The sequence below is a fragment of the Drosophila rhopaloa genome, unplaced genomic scaffold, assembly GCF_018152115.1.
Source record: "Drosophila rhopaloa isolate 14029-0021.01 unplaced genomic scaffold, ASM1815211v1 contig_156, whole genome shotgun sequence".
NCBI classification, from domain to species: domain Eukaryota; kingdom Metazoa; phylum Arthropoda; class Insecta; order Diptera; family Drosophilidae; genus Drosophila; species Drosophila rhopaloa.
The window spans coordinates 219,088-241,718 of NW_025335035.1; the positions used below are offsets into that span (position 1 = coordinate 219,088).

The 22,631-nt window shown below is 39.1% G+C and overlaps 1 protein-coding gene across 4 annotated transcripts in view; it reads left to right on the plus strand.

The window, feature by feature from the left end:
- LOC108044588 (dnaJ homolog subfamily C member 16) overlaps positions 1-22,631 on the plus strand; it is a 605,143-nt gene that overhangs the window by 42,477 nt on the left and 540,035 nt on the right. The gene's annotated exons all lie outside the window — the stretch shown is intronic.

Sequence of the window (22,631 nt, forward strand, 5' to 3'; positions counted from 1 at the left end):
AAAGTAAAATGGAAAATATTAGTGGAGGTATGTAAAATTTAAGTGTTTAATGCAATATTTGTTTAATGTGATTTGTCATTATGAATATGTGCTTTTGTAGAATTGTATGTTTAACAATTTTAGCCTAGCATTTTTCGTGTTTCGTGGAACAAAAGTAGGTTGGATTGTGCCGGATTATAAAAACTATTAACGCAGTTTTGTTCTTGCATTTATTTACAATACGATGACATAAACCTTTTTTGCTCGTTTTTGCTCCATTTTACAAAAAACAAGAGAGAACGCTATAATCGGGTGCCCCGACTATCAGATACCCGTTACTCAGGTAAAGGGAGTGCGAGGGAGATGGAGATAGAAACTTTGATCACGCATAACTTTTTAACGAATGGTCCGATTTGAAAAATTTCTTCTACATTTCGATAGGTATTGATAAACACAATAAAACTGCATTTTTACTTTTCCGAAATATTTAAATTTTTAAAATCGTATATAAGCGATTGTGGGCGTTAAAGGGGGCGTGGCACCTTTTTGAAACAAACTTGCGCTGCGTAGGAACTCCTAGAATCTGCATGCAAAATGCCAATCTTCTAGCTTTTATAGTTTCCAAGATCTCAGCGTTCATACGGACAGACAGACAGACAGACAGACGGACAGACAGACGGACAGACGGACATGGCTAGATCGACTTGGCTAGTGATCCTGAACAAGAACATATATACTTTATAGGGTCGGAAACGATTCCTTCTACCTGTTACATACTTTTGCACGAATACAATATACCCTTTTACTCTACGAGTAACGGGTATAAAAACTTTTTGCTAGACAACATAGACCTATCTTGTGGAGAAATGCTGGAGTATTGGCTCGCACATGGACGCGAAACCGAAAGCCTTTACAACTTTGTGTTGCAGCATCGAATTGGAAACATAAAGCAAAACATAGAGAATCCCTTAAAAAAGAGGATTTAGAACTTTGTTGCTTATGTGGATGCTGGAATAAAAAAATGCTCTCGGATAGTTCCAAGGTATAAGGCGTAGAAAGAAAGTTTTCTTGCATTACGTTATCAAGCGAAATTTCAGCCACCAGATTATTTTAAAGAATCCCCCAATAGTGGAGGACGGCCCGATTAAGCTATGATGAAGGGCGTTCTCGATTAAAGCATAAATTAGCTTGCGAAGTCTCAGCAGAAAATAATAATGACGTCAATCTCCTTGCTCATGCAACTACTATCGCGGCCAAGAAAGCGTGCTTGAAACCCGTGGAGGAAGGAACAACGAAAGCTGAGCTTGTACCATTAACTCCAGAAGAAGCTTTAGATTTTTTGATGGAGAATGGATTTACCAAAAAACAGTACATGAGCATTAGACTGGAAGGTAAAAAGAGAAATTGTGACATTTACCCAAGTTACAAGCAAACAAGAGAGAACGCTATAGTCGAGTGCCTCGACTATTAGATACCCGTTACTCAGCTAAACAACTGAATATAAATATGCCTTCTTGTATGTTTTTTTTTTTTTTAATATAATGTGAATTATAGTGACCACAGGAAAAAAGGACAAAAAGTTCAAATTATCAATTTGAATTCGGCGATCTCTTAGTGCTGGCAGCTTTACAGCACGAGCATCAGAACCAGCGCTGCTTTAGCGCAGGCAGCTTTTGTCCTGCACCAGCAGCTGTGTTTGTGTTTATGTTTTTGAGTGCAATAAATTGACTAGAAATATTAAACATACGTACTTATATTGGCTAAACACATACATTCATAAATAGTATTATGTATATTAAAGTCTAAAAGTTTGCACAACACGAGTAACGGGTATAGCGAATAGCTTTCTTTGAAAGGAGTTATCTTTGCCGGGCAATTGCAACAGTGTACAATGTAAATACATACATATGTATATGCTTACATACATACACACATACGCCATTGTTTGACTCAGACCTCCAATTTGGCTAACTAGATTTGATTTGCATAGTTCTTGGGATATAGTTCGGTATTGACAAATGAAAACCATCGGAATTTCCTTTAATAGAAATCCTTATCGAAAATTAACGTTGACTCTGTTGAGCACCTTGGCCAGCTGTTCCAAAGTCATCCGTTAGATGGCGCCATGAAAGGCGGAAATGTAGGCGCTAGCCAGGCTTAAGCGTTTAATGGGTTTTTGGGCGTTAGAGTGGGCGTGGCAAACTTTCCGAGATCTGTCCGAGATCTCAGCGTTCATACGGACAGACAGACGGACAGACGGAGAGACGGACAGACGGACATGGCTAGATCGACTCGGCTAATGATCCTGAACAAGAATATATATACTTTATAGGGTCGGAAACGCTTCCTTCTACCTGTTACATACTTTTGCACGAATACAATATACCCTTTTACTCTACGAGTAACGGGTATAATTATCGGTGCAAAAGATAAATGCAGACCTAAAGGTCTATATATTACAGAATCTGTCGCGTCTGTCTCATTACAGAACTTATTAAGCCACACAGCCGAGCGTATTATGCTGTTACAAAAAGACGTGTTCAATGTTTATAAAGATATTTCCGGTTTGACATTAATTGCCAGTTATGGATTTGACGGTTCAACTGCGCAATGCCTTTACAAGCAAAATTTCGCCCTGGAAGCTACAGACACATTCGATCAGTCTCTGTTTGTGACAACACTAATTCCGCTTAAGTTAGTGGATTCAATAGGTCGAGTTATTTGGATGAATCTGTCTCCGCAGTCTGTTCGATTTTGCAGGCCTCTAAAAATTGAATTCATATAAGAAACACAAAGTCATATCAGAGCAGAGAAAAAACGACTGGACTCGGAAATTGAAAATTTAGTGCCGTTTTTTTTCACAGATGAGAGTAACAGCGTTTTCCCCATAAATTTTAAACTGAAAATGACATTAATTGATGGGAAAGTTCTTAATACTTTGACAGAAACCAATTCGACCCAGTCTTGCCCAATCTGTGGAGCGAAGCCCCTGGACTTCATGACTGTCGCTGATGTTCAATCGGACAAATTTACGCCGAAGAACTCCCAAGTGCTGGAGTATGGAGTAAGTCCTCTACACGCGTGGATTCGTTTTTTCGAATTTGTTTTAAAAGTGTCATACAGAATTGGTATTCACAAGTGGCAAGTACGTGGCCCTCAAGACAAAGAAAAAGTGGCTGACCGGAAAAAAGAAATTCAGCACAAATTATGGGAGGAGCTTGGGCTCCATGTCGATAAGCCCAAAGCAAATGGAAGCGGCAATACCAACGAAGGGAACACAGCGAGGAGAGCATTTTTCCATACCGACAAATTTGCAAATGCACTTGGGTTCGACCAGGAGATTTTGAATTTTTTCTATTTTATTTTAATAGCACTTTCAAGCAACTTTGAAATAGATGCTTCAAAATTTAAAAGTTTCTGCGCAAAAACTGCATTTTTATATATAGGCAAGTATCCCTGGTACCCAATGTCAGCTACTGTACATAAAGTACTAGCTCATGGGGCCCAGATCGTTGCCGCATCGTCCCTTCCACTTGGTTGCCTAGGCGAAAATGCATCCGAAGCTCGGAACAAATTTTATAAAAATGATAGACGTTCGCATGCAAGACAAAATGGTCGCTTAAACACCATGACTGACGTTTTTTGTAGGGCACTTGATTCATCAGATCCGATGGTTTCCAGCATCCACATCAAGGAAAGAGTTCATCAAAACAAAAAATGCAACAGTTACCCATTAGAATTTATTGATCTTCTAACACCACCAAATGTCGATTTCCTAAATAGTTATCCTACTACAGATAATGATGAAGATGACTTGGATACATTTGAATGTAACGATGCCTATTCCTTTGATTTAGATGTTGAAAGTGATTAAAAATTAATTAAGTAAATATATAATAATTTTTCAAGTTGCATTATTTAGTTTGGAAGTTGAAAATAGGTAGGGCGGGAGGGGATAGGGGATTGAAAGGATATTTCCAAAAGTTATTTTATATATATTTAAAATTTATTGGATATATTGGCTATTGGCTTTACTAAAGTTTTTTTTATAAATATTTAAAATTTATTGGATATATTGGCCCAATTTTCATGGATGTTTTGTAAATTTTTGTCCCGGGGTGCATTTCTATGGGGCGGAAAGGAAGGATGGGCCCGGTCGGCACAAAATATTGTCCAGACTTTGCATATATAGTAACTATATAGTGTGCCAAGTTTTAGCTTCATTTTTCTAGTTTATGCAAAAATATTGATTTTTTATATCCTCCTGTCGCCTAGTATTGTTGCCACAATCTTCAGATGTAGAATTGACCAGTTGTTGTGAGTCCAGTTGCCTTTCCGATTCGCTGCTCCTCGTGACACTTGTCACGGTCGCCATGTAAAATTGTCCTTTCAAAGTTGAATTAAATAGACCATTCGGTTTGATCGTCTTTTATTCAATGTTCTTTAGTTCTCTTGAACTAAGGCAGCCGTTTTATATATTTATATATAAGAAAAGTAACAATATGTAAAATGTGCAGAGAGAGAGAGTTATGCATGCACATATGTATATAAGCGGTCAGCGTGGGAATCAGAAATATAGCAGCTAGTTCTGGCAAAGCGTCGTTTCCGGCGCGAATGTCAATTACTTCGATCGCCATCTGCAAAGCAACAAGTAAAAGAAGCTTCACGCCGGCTCACCAAGGCACTACGACAAGAAGAAGAAAGATCCCAACAGCGCTGTACAGAGCAACTATCTGCATCCAGCTCAAAATTCCCACTATGGAAAGCCCACTCAACACTGAGCCGTCCAACAGTAACGGTTACGCCAATAAGGACCCCTGCAGGCCCGAATCGACAAAGACAGAGCCGACACATTCGATGACCACCTTCAAAATGTGTTCCAGCCAAATCCAGCAAAAACGAGGACAGAAGCTAACTTCGGCAAGCCGAAGTTTTAATACCCTTGCAGACTTTGCCGAAATTGCTAAAAATGAAAAAGTAGCGAAAGGAATAAGGTATATTGTTCCTATGGGAGCTATAGGATATAGACGTCCGATCGTCACGCGCTTCTACCCTAATCAAGGTATGCATAAAAAAATACGATTTGAAAAGATTCATGTCAATAGCTTATATACTGCGCGAAATATCTTAAAAATTATTAAATCTTAACCGATTTTACCCTATTGTTCCTATGGGAGCTATAGGATATAGACGTCCGATCGGGACGAGTGTGAAATTTTCAGATCGCTAGCTTTTTAAACTGAGCTCGCAAACGGTATTGAAACAGACGGACAGACGGACATGGCTATATCGACTCCCATATTGATCCTGATCAGGAATATATATACTTTATAGGGTGGGAAACGTCTCCTTCACCGCGTTACAAACTTCTGACCAAAATTATATTACCCTCTGCAAGGGTATAAAAACGTGCGTAATATAAGATCGCAAACAAAAGACGACTTTCCTTTTGCCGAACCAATTGTATTTCGACCATGCGAAGTCATAAAAATTATAAAAGAATAAAAAGTATAAAACCGAGAAAATTTCCGTGCTGCGATCTAATACCTCCAAAAATGCTTATTGAACTCCAACTATGCGCTGTTGGTACCTTATGCCAGCTGTTCAACGCGATGACAAGTCTGGGCAGCTTCCCAAAGAGGTGGAAAAAGCCAATCATCATAATGATACCTAAACCTGGAAAACACCACACGCTCACCTCCTCATACAGACCAATTAGTTTACTTTCGTGTCTATCAAAACTCTTTGAAAAAAGCCTTCTAGCCCGTTTTATACTTCAGAAGAAGTAGTATCTCAGCAAATCAATTCGGCTTTCGCAAAAAACATGGAACTATTGAACAGGTGAACCGCATAACATCAGAAATTCGAAGTGCATTTGAAAATAGGGAATACGGCTCTGCGATATTTTTGGACGTCTATCAAGCATTTGATAGAGTATAGCTTGACGGCCTTATGCATAAAATCAAAATAATGCTCCCCAATATAACGCATAAACTCTTGAAGTCATATTTTTACAACAGGATATTTGTTGTGAGATGCAATACTTCCACGTCAGCTGAACATAACATCGAAGCTGGAGTTCCTCAAGGCAGCGTTCTCGCTGTTGATCTGCTGCTGTTGTCCGGGGCCTATTGGCTCAGGAGGGGCAGGTGCCGGTCTTCGCACTGGTCTTCGGCTTCAGGCATGCGGAATTGCATGCCGCAGAGTAGAGAGGTCCGGGGCAGTTGGTCGGGCAGACTTCTAGTCGTTTCGGCAGTGGCTTGGGAGTATTTGGTTTTGTTATGAGTTTTTGATTTACAACTTTTATTTGATTTGCTGAGTGAGCTGTGATTTGTGGTACTCTACTGTGGAGGGTTTCTCTTAAAAACTCAAGCTCATTAAAAAGTTTTTGAGCCGTCGTCCATGCGGGCGGTGTTGACTGTGCAGATAGCAGCCACTTTATGTGCGCTATTCTTTTATTAATTTTATTTTCTGTCCTCCACGTACCATCACTCACACTCTATTTACTCAGACTTTTGATTTTTTATATCCTCCTGTCGCCTAGTATTGTTGCCACAATCTTCAGATGTAGAATTGACCAGTTGTTGTGAGTCCAGTTGCCTTTCCGATTCGCTGCTCCTCGTGACTCTTGTCACGGTCGCCATGTAAAATTGTCCTTTCAAAGTTGAATTAAATAGACCATTCGGTTTGATCGTCTTTTATTCAATGTTCTTTAGTTCTCTTAAACTAAGGCTTGCTAGCTGTCGGCGCAGCGGCACAGCAGCCGTTTTATATATTTATATATAAGAAAAGTAACAATATGTAAAATGTGCAGAGAGAGAGAGTTATGCATGCACATATGTATATAAGCGGTCAGCGTGGGAATCAGAAATATAGCAGCTAGTTCTGGCAAAGCGTCGTTTCCGGCGCGAATGTCAATTACTTCGATCTCCATCTGCAAAGCAACAAGTAAAAGAAGCTTCACGCCGGCTCACCAAGGCACTACGACAAGAAGAAGAAAGATCCCAACAGCGCTGTATAGAGCAACTATCTGCATCCAGCTCAAAATTCCCACTACGGAAAGCCCACTCAACACTGAGCCGTCCAACAGTAACGGTTACGCCAATAAGGACCCCTGCAGGCCCGAATCGACAAAGACAGAGCCGACACATTCGATGACCACCTTCAAAATGTGGTCCAGCCAAATCCAGCAAAAACGAGGACGGAAGCTAACTTCGGCAAGCCGAAGTTTTAATACCCTTGCAGACTTTGCCGAAATTGCTAAAAATGAAAAAGTAGCGAAAGGAATAAGGTATATCGCTAGCTTTTTAAACTGAGCTCGCAAACGGTATTGAAACAGACGGACAGACGGACATGGCTATATCGACTCCCATATTGATCCTGATCAGGAATATATATACTTTATAGGGTGGGAAACGTCTCCTTCACTGCGTTACAAACTTCTGACCAAAATTATAATACCCTCTGCAAGGGTATAAAAACGTGCGTAATATAAGATCGCAAACAAAAGACGTCTTTCCTTTTGCCGAACCAATTGTATTTCGACCATGCGAAGTCATAAAAATTATAAAAGAATAAAAAGTATAAAACCGAGAAAATTTCCGTGCTGCGATCTAATACCTCCAAAAATGCTTATTGAACTCCAACTATGCGCTGTTGGTACCTTATGCCAGCTGTTCAACGCGATGACAAGTCTGGGCAGCTTCCCAAAGAGGTGGAAAAAGCCAATCATCATAATGATACCTAAACCTGGAAAACACCACACGCTCACCTCCTCATACAGACCAATTAGTTTACTTTCGTGTCTATCAAAACTCTTTAAAAAAAGCCTTCTAGCCCGTTTTATACTTCAGAAGAAGTAGTATCTCAGCAAATCAATTCGGCTTTCGCAAAAAACATGGAACTATTGAACAGGTGAACCGCATAACATCAGAAATTCGAAGTGCATTTGAAAATAGGGAATACGGCTCTGCGATATTTTTGGACGTCTATCAAGCATTTGATAGAGTATGGCTTGACGGCCTTATGCATAAAATCAAAATAATGCTCCCCAATATAACGCATAAACTCTTGAAGTCATATTTTTACAACAGGATATTTGTTGTGAGATGCAATACTTCCACGTCAGCTGAACATAACATCGAAGCTGGAGTTCCTCAAGGCAGCGTTCTCGGGCCAACTTTATACCTACACTACACTTCTGATATCCCTACGAGCAGACAACTGACTATGTCTACGTTTGCGGACGACACCATTGCGACCCATCTAGATGCAGTAAAGAAATGGCTCTCAGACTGGCATATAAAAGTAAACGAACAAAAATGTAATCATGTAACCTTTATCTTAAATAGACGAAATTGCCCAAACCTTAAGCTAAACAACACCGTGCTTCCTCAATCAGATTAAGTAACGTATTTTGGCGTACATCTCGACAGACGGCTAACGAACTCACCTAAGGCTGTCTCAGTCTGAACTACAAGGTCCTTCTCTAGAACTCCGTTTTTAAACTAATCTGAACTTATGGCTCCCAGTTGGGGGGAGCGCCAGAAACAGCAACGTAGAAATCGTGCAAAGAGCCCAAGCAAAGATCCTGAGAACTATCACCGGGGCACCGAGGTACGTTCGGAGTGGAAATATTCAGAGAGACTTGAATATACTCCCCGTCCGAGATGTAATAGCGCAACATATTGAAAATTACTTTACAAAGCTGTCAACCCACCCAAACCACCTCGCTAGAGCATTAACGTTGGTATGTAGCCGTTCTCGCCTTCGTCGTAATGACTGTCCCATCCAGCGACAATTATTAGGACCGTATAACATAAATAAAGTTTAACAAACTGTTAGAATAATGTAGTACTTTAAGATTTTAACACGTTTTGTTAGTCTCGAAAGAGAAGAATCAAAATAAACAACCAAAGTCTAAAAAAAAAGAAAAACAATTAATTGGGTGGCACTCATACCTCTGCAGGCAATATCTGCCGAGCTATTTTCCGACTTCACGTAACTCCATTCTGTATCCATTAGTTTTTTAATATCATCAGTTATACGTCTATCTATGCAGTTCCCATTACGTATCCAAGCTAATGTAATGGAGGAATCACTCCAAGCTAAACCATGCCATGCACACTGGTCCCAATGCCCAAAATTTTTGCAAAAAGTTATGAAGTTATGAAAAAAAAACATTTTATCTCCTTAGAATACGTTGCATTTAAAAATCGCAATTTCGTTACTGAAATTTGGTAGCCCTGAAAGTCAGCCGTTCGTTGATCAGAAATGTTGACTTTTTGGCGCGCTAGATAAAAGCACACTTTAAAGTAAGATTGCAAAAGTTCTACTTAACATTTTAAAACAAAGTAAAATGGAAAATATTAGTGGAGGTATGTAAAATTTAAGTGTTTAATGCAATATTTGTTTAATGTGATTTGTCATTATGAATATGTGCTTTTGTAGAATTGTATGTTTAACAATTTTAGCCTAGCATTTTTCGTGTTTCGTGGAACAAAAGTAGGTTGGATTGTGCCGGATTATAAAAACTATTAACGCAGTTTTGTTCTTGCATTTATTTACAATACGATGACATAAACCTTTTTTGCTCGTTTTTGCTCCATTTTACAAAAAACAAGAGAGAACGCTATAATCGGGTGCCCCGACTATCAGATACCCGTTACTCAGGTAAAGGGAGTGCGAGGGAGATGGAGATAGAAACTTTGATCACGCATAGCTTTTTAACGAATGGTCCGATTTGAAAAATTTCTTCTACATTTCGATAGGTATTGATAAACACAATAAAACTGCATTTTTACTTTTCCGAAATATTTAAATTTTTAAAATCGTATATAAGCGATTGTGGGCGTTAAAGGGGGCGTGGCACCTTTTTGAAACAAACTTGCTGCGTAGGAACTCCTAGAATCTGCATGCAAAATGCCAATCTTCTAGCTTTTATAGTTTCCAAGATCTCAGCGTTCATACGGACAGACAGACAGACGGACAGACAGACGGACAGACGGGCAGACGGACATGGCTAGATCGACTATAGGGTCGGAAACGATTCCTTCTACCTGTTACATACTTTTGCACGAATACAATATACCCTTTTACTCTACGAGTAACGGGTATAAAAACTTTTTGCTAGACAACATAGACCTATCTTGTGGAGAAATGCTGGAGTATTGGCTCGCACATGGACGCGAAACCGAAAGCCTTTACAACTTTGTGTTGCAGCATCGAATTGGAAACATAAAGCAAAACATAGAGAATCCCTTAAAAAAGAGGATTTAGAACTTTGTTGCTTATGTGGATGCTGGAATAAAAAAATGCTCTCGGATAGTTCCAAGGTATAAGGCGTAGAAAGAAAGTTTTCTTGCATTACGTTATCAAGCGAAATTTCAGCCACCAGATTATTTTAAAGAATCCCCCAATAGTGGAGGACGGCCCGATTAAGCTATGATGAAGGGCGTTCTCGATTAAAGCATAAATTAGCTTGCGAAGTCTCAGCAGAAAATAATAATGACGTCAATCTCCTTGCTCATGCAACTACTATCGCGGCCAAGAAAGCGTGCTTGAAACCCGTGGAGGAAGGAACAACGAAAGCTGAGCTTGTACCATTAACTCCAGAAGAAGCTTTAGATTTTTTGATGGAGAATGGATTTACCAAAAAACAGTACATGAGCATTAGACTGGAAGGTAAAAAGAGAAATTGTGACATTTACCCAAGTTACAAGCAAACAAGAGAGAACGCTATAGTCGAGTGCCTCGACTATTAGATACCCGTTACTCAGCTAAACAACTGAATATAAATATGCCTTCTTGTATGTTTTTTTTTTTTAATATAATGTGAATTATAGTGACCACAGGAAAAAAGGACAAAAAGTTCAAATTATCAATTTGAATTCGGCGATCTCTTAGTGCTGGCAGCTTTACAGCACGAGCATCAGCACCAGCGCTGCTTTAGCGCAGGCAGCTTTTGTCCTGCACCAGCAGCTGTGTTTGTGTTTATGTTTTTGAGTGCAATAAATTGACTAGAAATATTAAACATACATACTTATATTGGCTAAACACATACATTCATAAATAGTATTATGTATATTAAAGTCTAAAAGTTTGCACAACACGAGTAACGGGTATAGCGAATAGCTTTCTTTGAAAGGAGTTATCTTTGCCGGGCAATTGCAACAGTGTACAATGTAAATACATACATATGTATATGCTTACATACATACACACATACGCCATTGTTTGACTCAGACCTCCAATTTGGCTAACTAGATTTGATTTGCATAGTTCTTGGGATATAGTTCGGTATTGACAAATGAAAACCATCGGAATTTCCTTTAATAGAAATCCTTATCGAAAATTAACGTTGACTCTGTTGAGCACCTTGGCCAGCTGTTCCAAAGTCATCCGTTAGATGGCGCCATGAAAGGCGGAAATGTAGGCGCTAGCCAGGCTTAAGCGTTTAATGGGTTTTTGGGCGTTAGAGTGGGCGTGGCAAACTTTTATTAGGCCAATCGATAGGTATTGACGAAACAAATACATATCAATTAAAATTTTCATAATATCATCAAAACTGTGGCCACAGCTTGTGGCTTGTGGGCGTCAGAGGAGGCGTGGCACCATTTTGAAACAAACTTGCGCTGCGTAGTAACTCCTAAAATCTACATGCAAAATGCCAATCTTCTAGCTTTTATAGTTTCCGAGATCTCAGCGTTCATACGGACAGACAGACGGACAGACGGAGAGACGGACAGACGGACATGGCTAGATCGACTCGGCTAATGATCCTGAACAAGAATATATATACTTTATAGGGTCGGAAACGCTTCCTTCTACCTGGTACATACTTTTGCACGAATACAATATACCCTTTTAATCTACGAGTAACAAGTATAATTATCGGTGCAAAAGATAAATGCAGACCTAAAGGTCTATATATTACAGAATCTGTCGCGTCTGTCTCATTACAGAACTTATTAAGCCACACAGCCGAGCGTATTATGCTGTTACAAAAAGACGTGTTCAATGTTTATAAAGATATTTCCGGTTTGACATTAATTGCCAGTTATGGATTTGACGGTTCAACTGCGCAATGCCTTTACAAGCAAAATTTCGCCCTGGAAGCTACAGACACATTCGATCAGTCTCTGTTTGTGACAACACTAATTCCGCTTAAGTTAGTGGATTCAATAGGTCGAGTTATTTGGATGAATCTGTCTCCGCAGTCTGTTCGATTTTGCAGGCCTCTAAAAATTGAATTCATATAAGAAACACAAAGTCATATCAGAGCAGAGAGAAAAAACGACTGGACTCGGAAATTGAAAATTTAGTGCCGTTTTTTTTCACAGATGAGAGTAACAGCGTTTTCCCCATAAATTTTAAACTGAAAATGACATTAATTGATGGGAAAGTTCTTAATACTTTGACAGAAACCAATTCGACCCAGTCTTGCCCAATCTGTGGAGCGAAGCCCCTGGACTTCATGACTGTCGCTGATGTTCAATCGGACAAATTTACGCCGAAGAACTCCCAAGTGCTGGAGTATGGAGTAAGTCCTCTACACGCGTGGATTCGTTTTTTCGAATTTGTTTTAAAAGTGTCATACAGAATTGGTATTCACAAGTGGCAAGTACGTGGCCCTCAAGACAAAGAAAAAGTGGCTGACCGGAAAAAAGAAATTCAGCACAAATTATGGGAGGAGCTTGGGCTCCATGTCGATAAGCCCAAAGCAAATGGAAGCGGCAATACCAACGAAGGGAACACAGCGAGGAGAGCATTTTTCCATACCGACAAATTTGCAAATGCACTTGGGTTCGACCAGGAGATTTTGAATTTTTTCTATTTTATTTTAATAGCAATTTCAAGCAACTTTGAAATAGATGCTTCAAAATTTAAAAGTTTCTGCGCAAAAACTTCATTTTTATATATAGGCAAGTATCCCTGGTACCCAATGTCAGCTACTGTACATAAAGTACTAGCTCATGGGGCCCAGATCGTTGCCGCATCGTCCCTTCCACTTGGTTGCCTAGGCGAAAATGCATCCGAAGCTCGGAACAAATTTTATAAAAATGAAAGACGTTCGCATGCAAGACAAAATGGTCGCTTAAACACCATGACTGACGTTTTTTGTAGAGCACTTGATTCATCAGATCCGATGGTTTCCAGCATCCACATCAAGGAAAGAGTTTATCAAAACAAACAAGAAAGGAAAGCTAACTTCGGGCGGAGCCGAAGTTGAAATACCCTTGCAGAATATTCTGCAAGATATATTCTCCAAAATTATTCATATGATCCATTCTTAATACTCATAAAAAATCCCACCTTCCTAACTTTAAAAACACCAAAGTTATGGCATTTCCAATCGTTCAGTTATATGGAAGCTACAGGATATAGTCGGCCGATTCATATGAAATTTGGTAGGTCGGATTAATTTGCCAAAAATAAAACCCATAGGAAATCCCAACTTTCTAACTTTACAAACACCCAAGTTATGGCATTTCCGATCAATCAGTTATATGGCGGCTATAGGATATAGTCGGCCGATCCTTATGAAATTTGATATGTCGGATTGATTGGGCAAAAATAAAACCCATAGAAAATCACAACTTTCTAACTTGACAAACACCAAAGTTATGGCATTTCCGATCAATCAGTTATATGGCAGCTATAAGATATAGTCGGCCGATCCTTATGAAATTTGGTACGTCGGATTGATTGGCCAAATATAAAATCCATAGAAAGTCCCAACTTCCTAACTTGACAAACACCAAAGTTATGGCATTTCCGATCAATCAGTTATATGGCAGCTATAGGATATAGTCGGCCGATCCCGGCCGTTCCGACTTATATACTGCGTGCAAAGGAAAGAAGGGTGTGTGCAAAGTTTGAATTCGATATCTTTAAAACTGAGAGACTAGTTCGCGTAGAAACAGACAGACGGACAGACAGACGGACAGACGGACAGACGGACATGGCTATATCAACTCAGGAGGTGATCCTGATCAAGAATATATATACTTTATAGGGTCGGAGATGTCTCCTTCACTGCGTTGCACACTTTTGACCAAAATTATAATACCCTCTGCAAGGGTATAAAAATGCAGCAGTTACCCATTAGAATTTATTGATCTTCTAACACCATCAAATGTCGATTTCCTAAATAGTTATCCTACTACAGATAATGATGAAGATGACTTGGATACATTTGAATGTAACGATGCCTATTCCTTTGATTTAGATGTTGAAAGTGATTAAAAATTAATTAAGTAAATATATAATAATTTTTCCAGTTGCATTATTTAGTTTGGAAGTTGAAAATAGGTAGGGCGGGAGGGGATAGGGGATTGAAAGGATATTTCCTAAAGTTATTTTATATATATTTAAAATTTATTGGATATATTGGCTATTGGCTTTACTAAAGTTTTTTTTATAAATATTTAAAATTTATTGGATATATTGGCCCAATTTTCATGGATGTTTTGTAAATTTTTGTCCCGGGGTGCATTTCTATGGGGCGGAAAGGAAGGCGGGGCCCGATCGGCACAAAATATTGTCCAGACTTTGCATATATAGTAACTATATAGTGTGCCAAGTTTTAGCTTCATTTTTCTAGTTTATGCAAAAATATTGGTCATTGGGACCAGTGTACCATGGTAGAAATTGATACCTTTGTTCTCTGCATTAATTTACTTAAAAAATAGGCTGCCCAAAGCTGTAACTTAGGAATAGTCTTTCTGTGTTTCTTAGGATTTGCTTTAGTTTTACTAGATATTAACATGACCGATTATTATACATTTGCATACACCACTGCCCCGTGCGTTTTTTAGAACCATCTGCAAAACCGTGAAGCTGAATTAAAAATTGACATGTGTTTTTATCCATTTGGGAATCCTAATTTTTTCCAAAAATGTTTAATTTTCTTCATACAATTTCCACTCGTTTAAATCACTATCATCTAGTTTTTGATCCCAATTAATTTACTATAACCAAAGGCTTTGCATAAATAATTTTCCAACAATAGTAACTGGTCATAGCCATCGTCAATGCGAAGCCAACTTAGTCGTTGTCGGACGTGTATTTTATCGTTCCTCCATCTGATCATATTTTACCCGTGTAAACTACACCGTTTGAACTGATCTTGTGTCATTTTGACTAGTTTTTGGTGGTCGTTATTATAACGAAAAGCTTTGAACATATAAAACAGTGACTTATACGTATTCCGCATTATTATATTATCTGAAATCGTTTTGCGTGTTTGCTTTGTTCTACTCTATTCTTGAGTTTACCGCAAACTTCTACACTTGTGTTGTTGTTGATGCATTTGCTTGCTCATCGTTTCGTCGCGAGCACTCACATACGCGTAAAGCTTATCAGCGACCCAACTGCAAGCTGCGCTTTCTACATCTACGTGGTTTTTCTACGCGTATTTATCAGACAACATTATAACAATTTAGTATGTCTGCCTGCAGCATTAAGCCTTGCCTTTTAAATGGTAAAATCACCTCTCGACATCCCACAATTGGTTGTTGGCTGTGTGACAACATTGCTCATCCTAAATGTGCCGACCTTGGGCACAGTGCTGGCCTAATTGCAGACCGGACTAAATCTATTCTAACCTGGATTGGACCTGCCCCAGTTGCCATCATATTAAAGTCAATATTATGGCTTTCATTAGGCAAACCGATCTGGAGTACCAGTCCTTATTGGCCGGATTTAAGGACTTATTTACTCGGTTTGAAAAGGCTGAATCCAACTTTAAAGGCCGTGTGGCTACCAGGGATGCCTCTACTGACGTTGTCGACGTCTGCACGGCAGACGCTTCCTCTGGACCTACTCCTGCTGCTGCTTATTTTGGACCGCCCGATCGAGTCGCACCTTCTGATCTGCAACTTGTCAACAATGACCTGGCATCTACGCCGCGTGCTGCTGCAGCTGGCTCTGGTATAATAATACGAACACGGGATCATCGCAGCCAACCTTATCTGGAGTTGCTCGTATGGAACCTAAGCCCTTATCGGGCGTTGCACAAAAAAAGCTCATTTTCATTTCTGAAGATGACGTCAAAAACTACCTGAGCAGCAAACTGAATGTTTCTCGAGCCGAACTTACCGTCTTGAAGTTCAAGTTTAAGCAGAGACGTGAAATATCTTCGTTTAAAATTGGACTTCCTGAGGAACATCTTAATAAGGCTCTCGATGTTTCTATATGGCCTAAACATGTTATTGCTCACCAGTATGTAAACATGCCTAATCCTCGGGTCCACGGGCCTCAGATTCCTTCAACCAACGTTCCAAAAATCTAAACAATTCTTTTTCCCTACACTACCAGAACGTTCGCAGCTTATTGGGCAAACTTAGTAAACTGCACGTCAACAGTGTTTCATTTGATGCCAATGTGATTGCTTTTACCGAAACGTGGCTTAATTCTTCTGTGTCTGACTGCGAAATATTTGCTGGTGGTTATGTTATTTATAGATGTGACCGTTCAATGCGTCTTGGCGGTGGTGTTCTTATTGCCGTCAAGTCCGATCTTGTCTCTCAACGTATTCCGATAATTGGTACGGACAGCATATTAGAGTTTGTTGCAGTTTGGATAAAGCTTCATGATTTTTTCGTTTTTATATCATGCTCGTATATTCCCCCTCGTTCAGATATTAGCCTCTACCTTCAGCATTTGGCTCAAATACAGAGTATTCATTCAACCCTCGGTTATAACGATCATCTTAATGTAATGGGCGACTTTAACCTCCCTGATATTTCCTGGATGACATCAACGGATTCTATTGCTCTCGTTCCCACCACGGCCCATGAGTTTGTTCACGGTCTTATTGATCTTTCATTAGGACAACTGAACTCAATCTTGAACTGCTCCAAAAAAGTTTTAGACCTTATTTTTGCCTCGGAGTTCGCCAATGCATTCGTAACTTGAATTAGCCCTCTCTCCAATCCTGAAGACGCTTACCATCCTTCACTTGAGGTTACTTTAGAAGCTTCAGCTCCATTACAGTCATGTTCCGAAATCGAACCAGCATCTTTTCGCTGTTTTAGAAGAGCTAAATTCGCAGAATTGAATAGGCATTTATCGGAACTCGACTGGTCTTTTATGGATTCAAACGATGATCACTTACATATTATAGAACAGTTTTATGGTATACTCTACTCTGCTTTCGATACGTTCGTTCCCTCATTTCCCTTTGCAAACGCGCCTCAAAAGCCCCCTTGGTTCTCTCGTAGACTCTCTTTCCTGAAAAATTCCATGTCTAGACTTTTTAAGAAATTTAAGAGAAATGGGCTCCAAGTTGACCATTCGATGTATCTAAAAGCTCGTTCAAATTTCTAAGTCCATAATTCTGTATGTTACAATGGTTACCTAAACTGTTGCAGAATAGAATTCCAAGATAACCCCAAGCAGTTCTACGCATTTGATAATTCGAAACGAAAATCGCAACAATTTCCATCTTGCCTTCACCATTAAACGACATCTGCCTCTAGTGACGCCGATATCGCGAACTTATTTGCAAAATTTTTCCAGTCCACGTACTCGTCTTTCAGTTACGATAATACTTCATCCTACCCCTACCCACTTCCTCACTCCAACTGTTTTTTCACGCCCTTAATTAGTGAGGATGATGTCTTACAAAATCTGGAAACAATCAAGATGTGTTTTGCTTAGGGCCCTGACCTTGTACCGAGCTGTGTTATAGAAAAATGTGCCGATGCTTTGTGCAAACCCTTATCTAAACTATTTCAGATATCCCTCCTTCATTCGTTTTTCCCTGAAGTTTGGAAAGAATCGTTTATCATTCCACTTCATTAAAAAGGAAGGAAATCGGACATTAAAAACTACCGCGGTATCGCAAAACTGAGCACGATCCCCAAGTTTTTTGAACAGCTTATTACCGCTCAGCTAAAGCACCAATGCAGCTCAGTAATGTCCCCAACTCAGCATGGTTTTATGAAGCGTAGGTAAACGACTACAAATCTTCTGGAATTTACCTCAGTCATCAGAAGCGCTTTTAAAAATAACATTCAAACTGATCTTATTTTTACGGACTTCAGTTAGGTTTTTTATTCCGTGAACCATCAGTTACTATTATTATTATTATTTTTTTTTTTTATAGTTGGTTGAACACGCTACACAAGGATGGACCTTGTTTTCGTGTATTGACGAATTATTTCTAAAGATCCCAAAAGAAGCGGGTAACGGGTGCTCCATTCTTGAGAAAATCAGGTGTGGTCATAGCCGGTCAAAAGTTAATCGAGATGTGTTATTACAGAAGGCGACCGTGTCTGTCACGGCCGAGAATCCATAAGTCTGCCGGGTGTCGTCTGCAGAGACGCCGTCGACCCAGTGGTATTGCAAGATGTCTTGCCAGACAGTTTGCATGTGTGAGCAAACGTTCCCGATATCGACTTGAGGATTTGCAAATCGTATCCGTTACCGTCGGCACTCCCGTGTCCTGGAACATAACTCGGTTTTCTACATAATGGTGCCACTTCACCCCTAGCATCCTCCTTAGAGCCTTTGTAATGCAAAAAAAAAAAAAAAACTAACATTACTAGGATTCCCGATCATGTTGACTAAGTGGATTTCAACATACCTTTCGAACCGGACTCAGAGAGTAGCTTTTAAAAGCACAATCTCAAACTCTGTTCACGTGAATTCTGGTGTTTCGCAAGGGAGCCACCTAGGAACCCTACTGTTTGGAATTTTCATAAATGACTTGCCTCAAGTAGTTCTCTCTTCTTATGTTATGATGTATGCTGACGACGTAAAACTTTGTTTGCCATTATCGAACCCCAATTTCCATGATCTCTTGCAAGCCGATCTGAACAACCTTCATTCTTGGTGCATCCAGAATTTGCTGTTTTTAAATAATTCGAAATGTAAATTGATGTCCTTTTATCGGAAGAGGCTTCTCCTCACGTCATATTCTATTGGGTCGAATGATCTTGAACGCATAAATTCCGTAACAGACCTTGGAGTGTTATTCAACCACAACTTAAACTTCCCTGATCACATTGGCACTATTGTTAGTAAAGCTAAAGGGGCTTTTGCCTTTGTTAAACGTTGGTCTAAGGAATTTGAGGATCCCTATACCACGAAACACTTATATATTTCCTTGGTTCGTCCAATTCTGGAATACAGCTCGTGTGTTTGGTCTCCTCAATATACCAATCACCAAGACCTTATCGAATCGGTACAGAAACAATTCCTTTCGTTTGCTTTACGTGGTTTAAACTGGGAAACACATCGTCACCTACCATCTTACGTGGATAGACTGCGACTACTGAACCTACCCTCCCTCAAGGAGGGTGTCATGTTCCTTCATAAATTAATAACTGGTCTTGCAAATTCAAGCTACCTATTGGGTCAAATACGGTTCTCCATCCCTTTAAGGTCTACTCGTTACTTTCGACCTATTGCCCTTGATATTTGTAAGACGTATTTTGAAGTACATGACCCATTTCGCGTTTTATGTTCGCAATATAACGAACTGTATTTTTTTGATATATTCTGAATGCTCTGTTTATTTAATTGTAAATTCTGTGCAAAATCGGTCATTTTTTAAAAATTTTATTGGCGATACGGATAGTCTCAGCCCAATTTGTTCATGTGATAGGGCAACGTTTAAACAACATGTGTGAATTTTTTCATCCAAAAATATTAAAAATTGAGTGAGATACAGGTAATCTCCGGCGGTGCCTCGAAGAAAACACGTTTTCCGGTGTACACGATAACTGGTCACAGAATCATCTGATTTGAAAAAATCAAATTGCATTAGTTAAAGGACAAGATTCCTCAGGTAAGGCTGTCGAGTTTTTATTTTTTTTTTTCACTTTTTTTTAAGGCACTTGAAAGTCAAAAACTCCGATTTTCGCCCAAAACGTCGAGTTATTTCTTGCTCTAAAAATAATACATTAAACAAAAAAAAACTCGACAGCGTTACCTGAGGAATCTGGTAGAGAAATACTGTGCAAAATCTCAAAACAATCCGTTCTACAGATTTTGCAGGATCGTGTACACCGACTTTGAAATGACAACTTTTCAGGTGAGCGTTTTAAAGTTTGGGACACCCAAAAATTCAATATAAAACGCGCTTACTTACCTAAGTTCGACTGCCCATAAGTTTGGAAGTTTTACATCGACCTAAAACTTTAACACAATATTCTCGAAATAATGTCCATTCAGAAAAAAAAATATAAAAAAAATGCCAAAAAAAAATTGTAATACTATGTATTTTTCTCAAGCATTTTCGACATTTTCAATAATGAAAAAAAAAATGATTAATAAAAATTTTGCCATGGCTTGACCTTTAGATTCCGTTAAGGCTTGCTCTTTCTTAAAGGGCGTCTGCACAACATATCGTCCCGATGACTCTATGTGTGTTGTTTTCGTGAAATTTTCTTCACAAATGTCGGACTCTAAGTCCTTCTTACTTTCTTCTTCCAACTCCCATGTCCTTTTACTCTATCGTGGGCGCAAATATCGTGTCACTTCCTTTTGATTTGGTGCATCCCGACACTATCCAACCAAAGTCTATGTTTTAACCAAGAAGACCGTCTATCTTTATTACTCCTTTCTAAAGAAATTTAGCATATAAATCGGCTCCTATAATTAAGTCCGACCTGGCTTGTTAAACTCGGGATCGGCTAACGGGTAGTTTTCCACCTCGTTTTATCAATGTTTAATAGGCGCATTGGCAACGCCTTCATTAATTTTGGGAGGAGAATTGCCTCCACTACTAACTCATTTTTTTTTTCGCTTAAAGACTTAATCTTCAGTTTTATTTTATGATTTGATATGCATTTTTTTATCGAGGAAACTCCACTAATCTCATTAAATTTTTTTATTTTGGGCAACTTGAGAATTTGTGAAGCTTCCTCCGATATTATCGTACTCAGTGTTCCACTATCAATCACTATCACTAGCTGATTTCACATGAATCAATGCTGTGGCCAATAAGGGTTGTTCCGTCGTCCTACACGTATTCACTTCTTCGCTTTTATTATTAATGTGAAGATGCGCGTGGTACGGTTTCTTGCAATTCAATGAAAGAATTTCATTAGTCCACTTTTTAATGCTTGAATGCTTCAGACACTTTAAACAAATATGTCTTTTTTTGCCCAGTCATTTCTTCCATGCCCTTAAATTTATAACACAGTGTTATATTATGGGTTGGTAAATTACAACAAGAACAATTTTCTTTGCTGCTTTTGCTTTGAAACTCTTTTCTCAAAGGTTTATTCTCCTGAGGAAAAGAGGAAATGGAGCTGAGTCTTTGCTCTAAAAACTCCATGACTTCAGAAAGTGCCTGAATTTCCTTTGTCCTTTTAACATGACTCTCATATAAATTTATAGAATCCTTGTTAAATTTTCGAAGTATTATGTGGGCAAAAACTGCATCCACATCTTCGGATAATTGTGCCACTAATTATACCCGTTACTCGTAGAGTAAAAGGGTATATTGTATTCGTGCAAAAGTATGTAACAGGTTGAAGGAAGTGTTTCCGACCCTGTAAAGTATATATATTCTTGTTCAGGATCACTAGCCCAGTCGATCTAGCCATGTCCGTCTGTCCGTCTCTCCGTCTGTCTGTCTGTCCGTATGAACGCTGAGATCTCGGAAACTATAAAAGCTAGAAGATTGGCAATTTGCATGTAGATTTTAGGAGTTCCTACGCAGCGCAAGTTTGTTTCAAAATGGTGCCACGCCCCCTCTGACGCCCACAAGCCACAAGCTGTGGCCACAGTTTTGATGCTATTATGAAAATTTTAATTGATATGTATTTGTTTCGTTACCTATCGATTGGCCTAATAAAAGTTTGCCGCGCCCACTCTAACGCCCAAAAACCCATTAAACGCTTAAGCCTGACTAGCGCCTACATTTCCGCCTTTCAATAGCGCCATCTAACGGATGACTTTGGAACTGCTGACCAAGGTGCTAATTCGAGCGGCGAAAAACATACAAGAAGGCATATTTATATTAAGTTGTTTAGCTGAGTAACGGGTATTTAATAGTCGAGGCACTCGACTATAGCGTTCTCTCTTGTTTTATAATATAAATGGACTCATTAATTGTGGCAATAAATGTCTTAATTTGCTTATTGGAGTCCAAATTTAGATTTGGTTAATCCATAAGCCTATTCAATTTCCAAAATCTTTCCAAGTCCTTGCACTCCATCGTGGTCGCAACTATTGTGTTACTTCCCTTGATTTGGTGCATCCAGATACTATCCATCCAAAGTCTATGTTTTGACCAAAAAGACGGCCTATCTTTATTACTCCTTTCTAAAGAATTTTAGCAAATAAATCGGATCCTATAATATAGCGATCTTTTGCTGTTTTAAAAAACAGAATCTTTAAGGTGCTTTCTAAAACAAATGAGACGCTTTGTATATCTATATGCTTTTTTTGTTCAACACTTTTGTCTCTTAACAATGGTGGGATAAAACAGTCGTGTAAATCTATATGCAACATATAGCTGCAAGTGTATAGCACTTGACAGAATCTTTATGGTGCACAATTTCTCTAAGTTTCTTACCACTGCACAGTGGTTCGGCTTGTATGGAGCCGCGGCCAAAAATACTTCTAGTTGTTATATTGTAACCAAATTTTCCCCAAAATTAAAAAAAGATATTATAAATATATCTTATAAA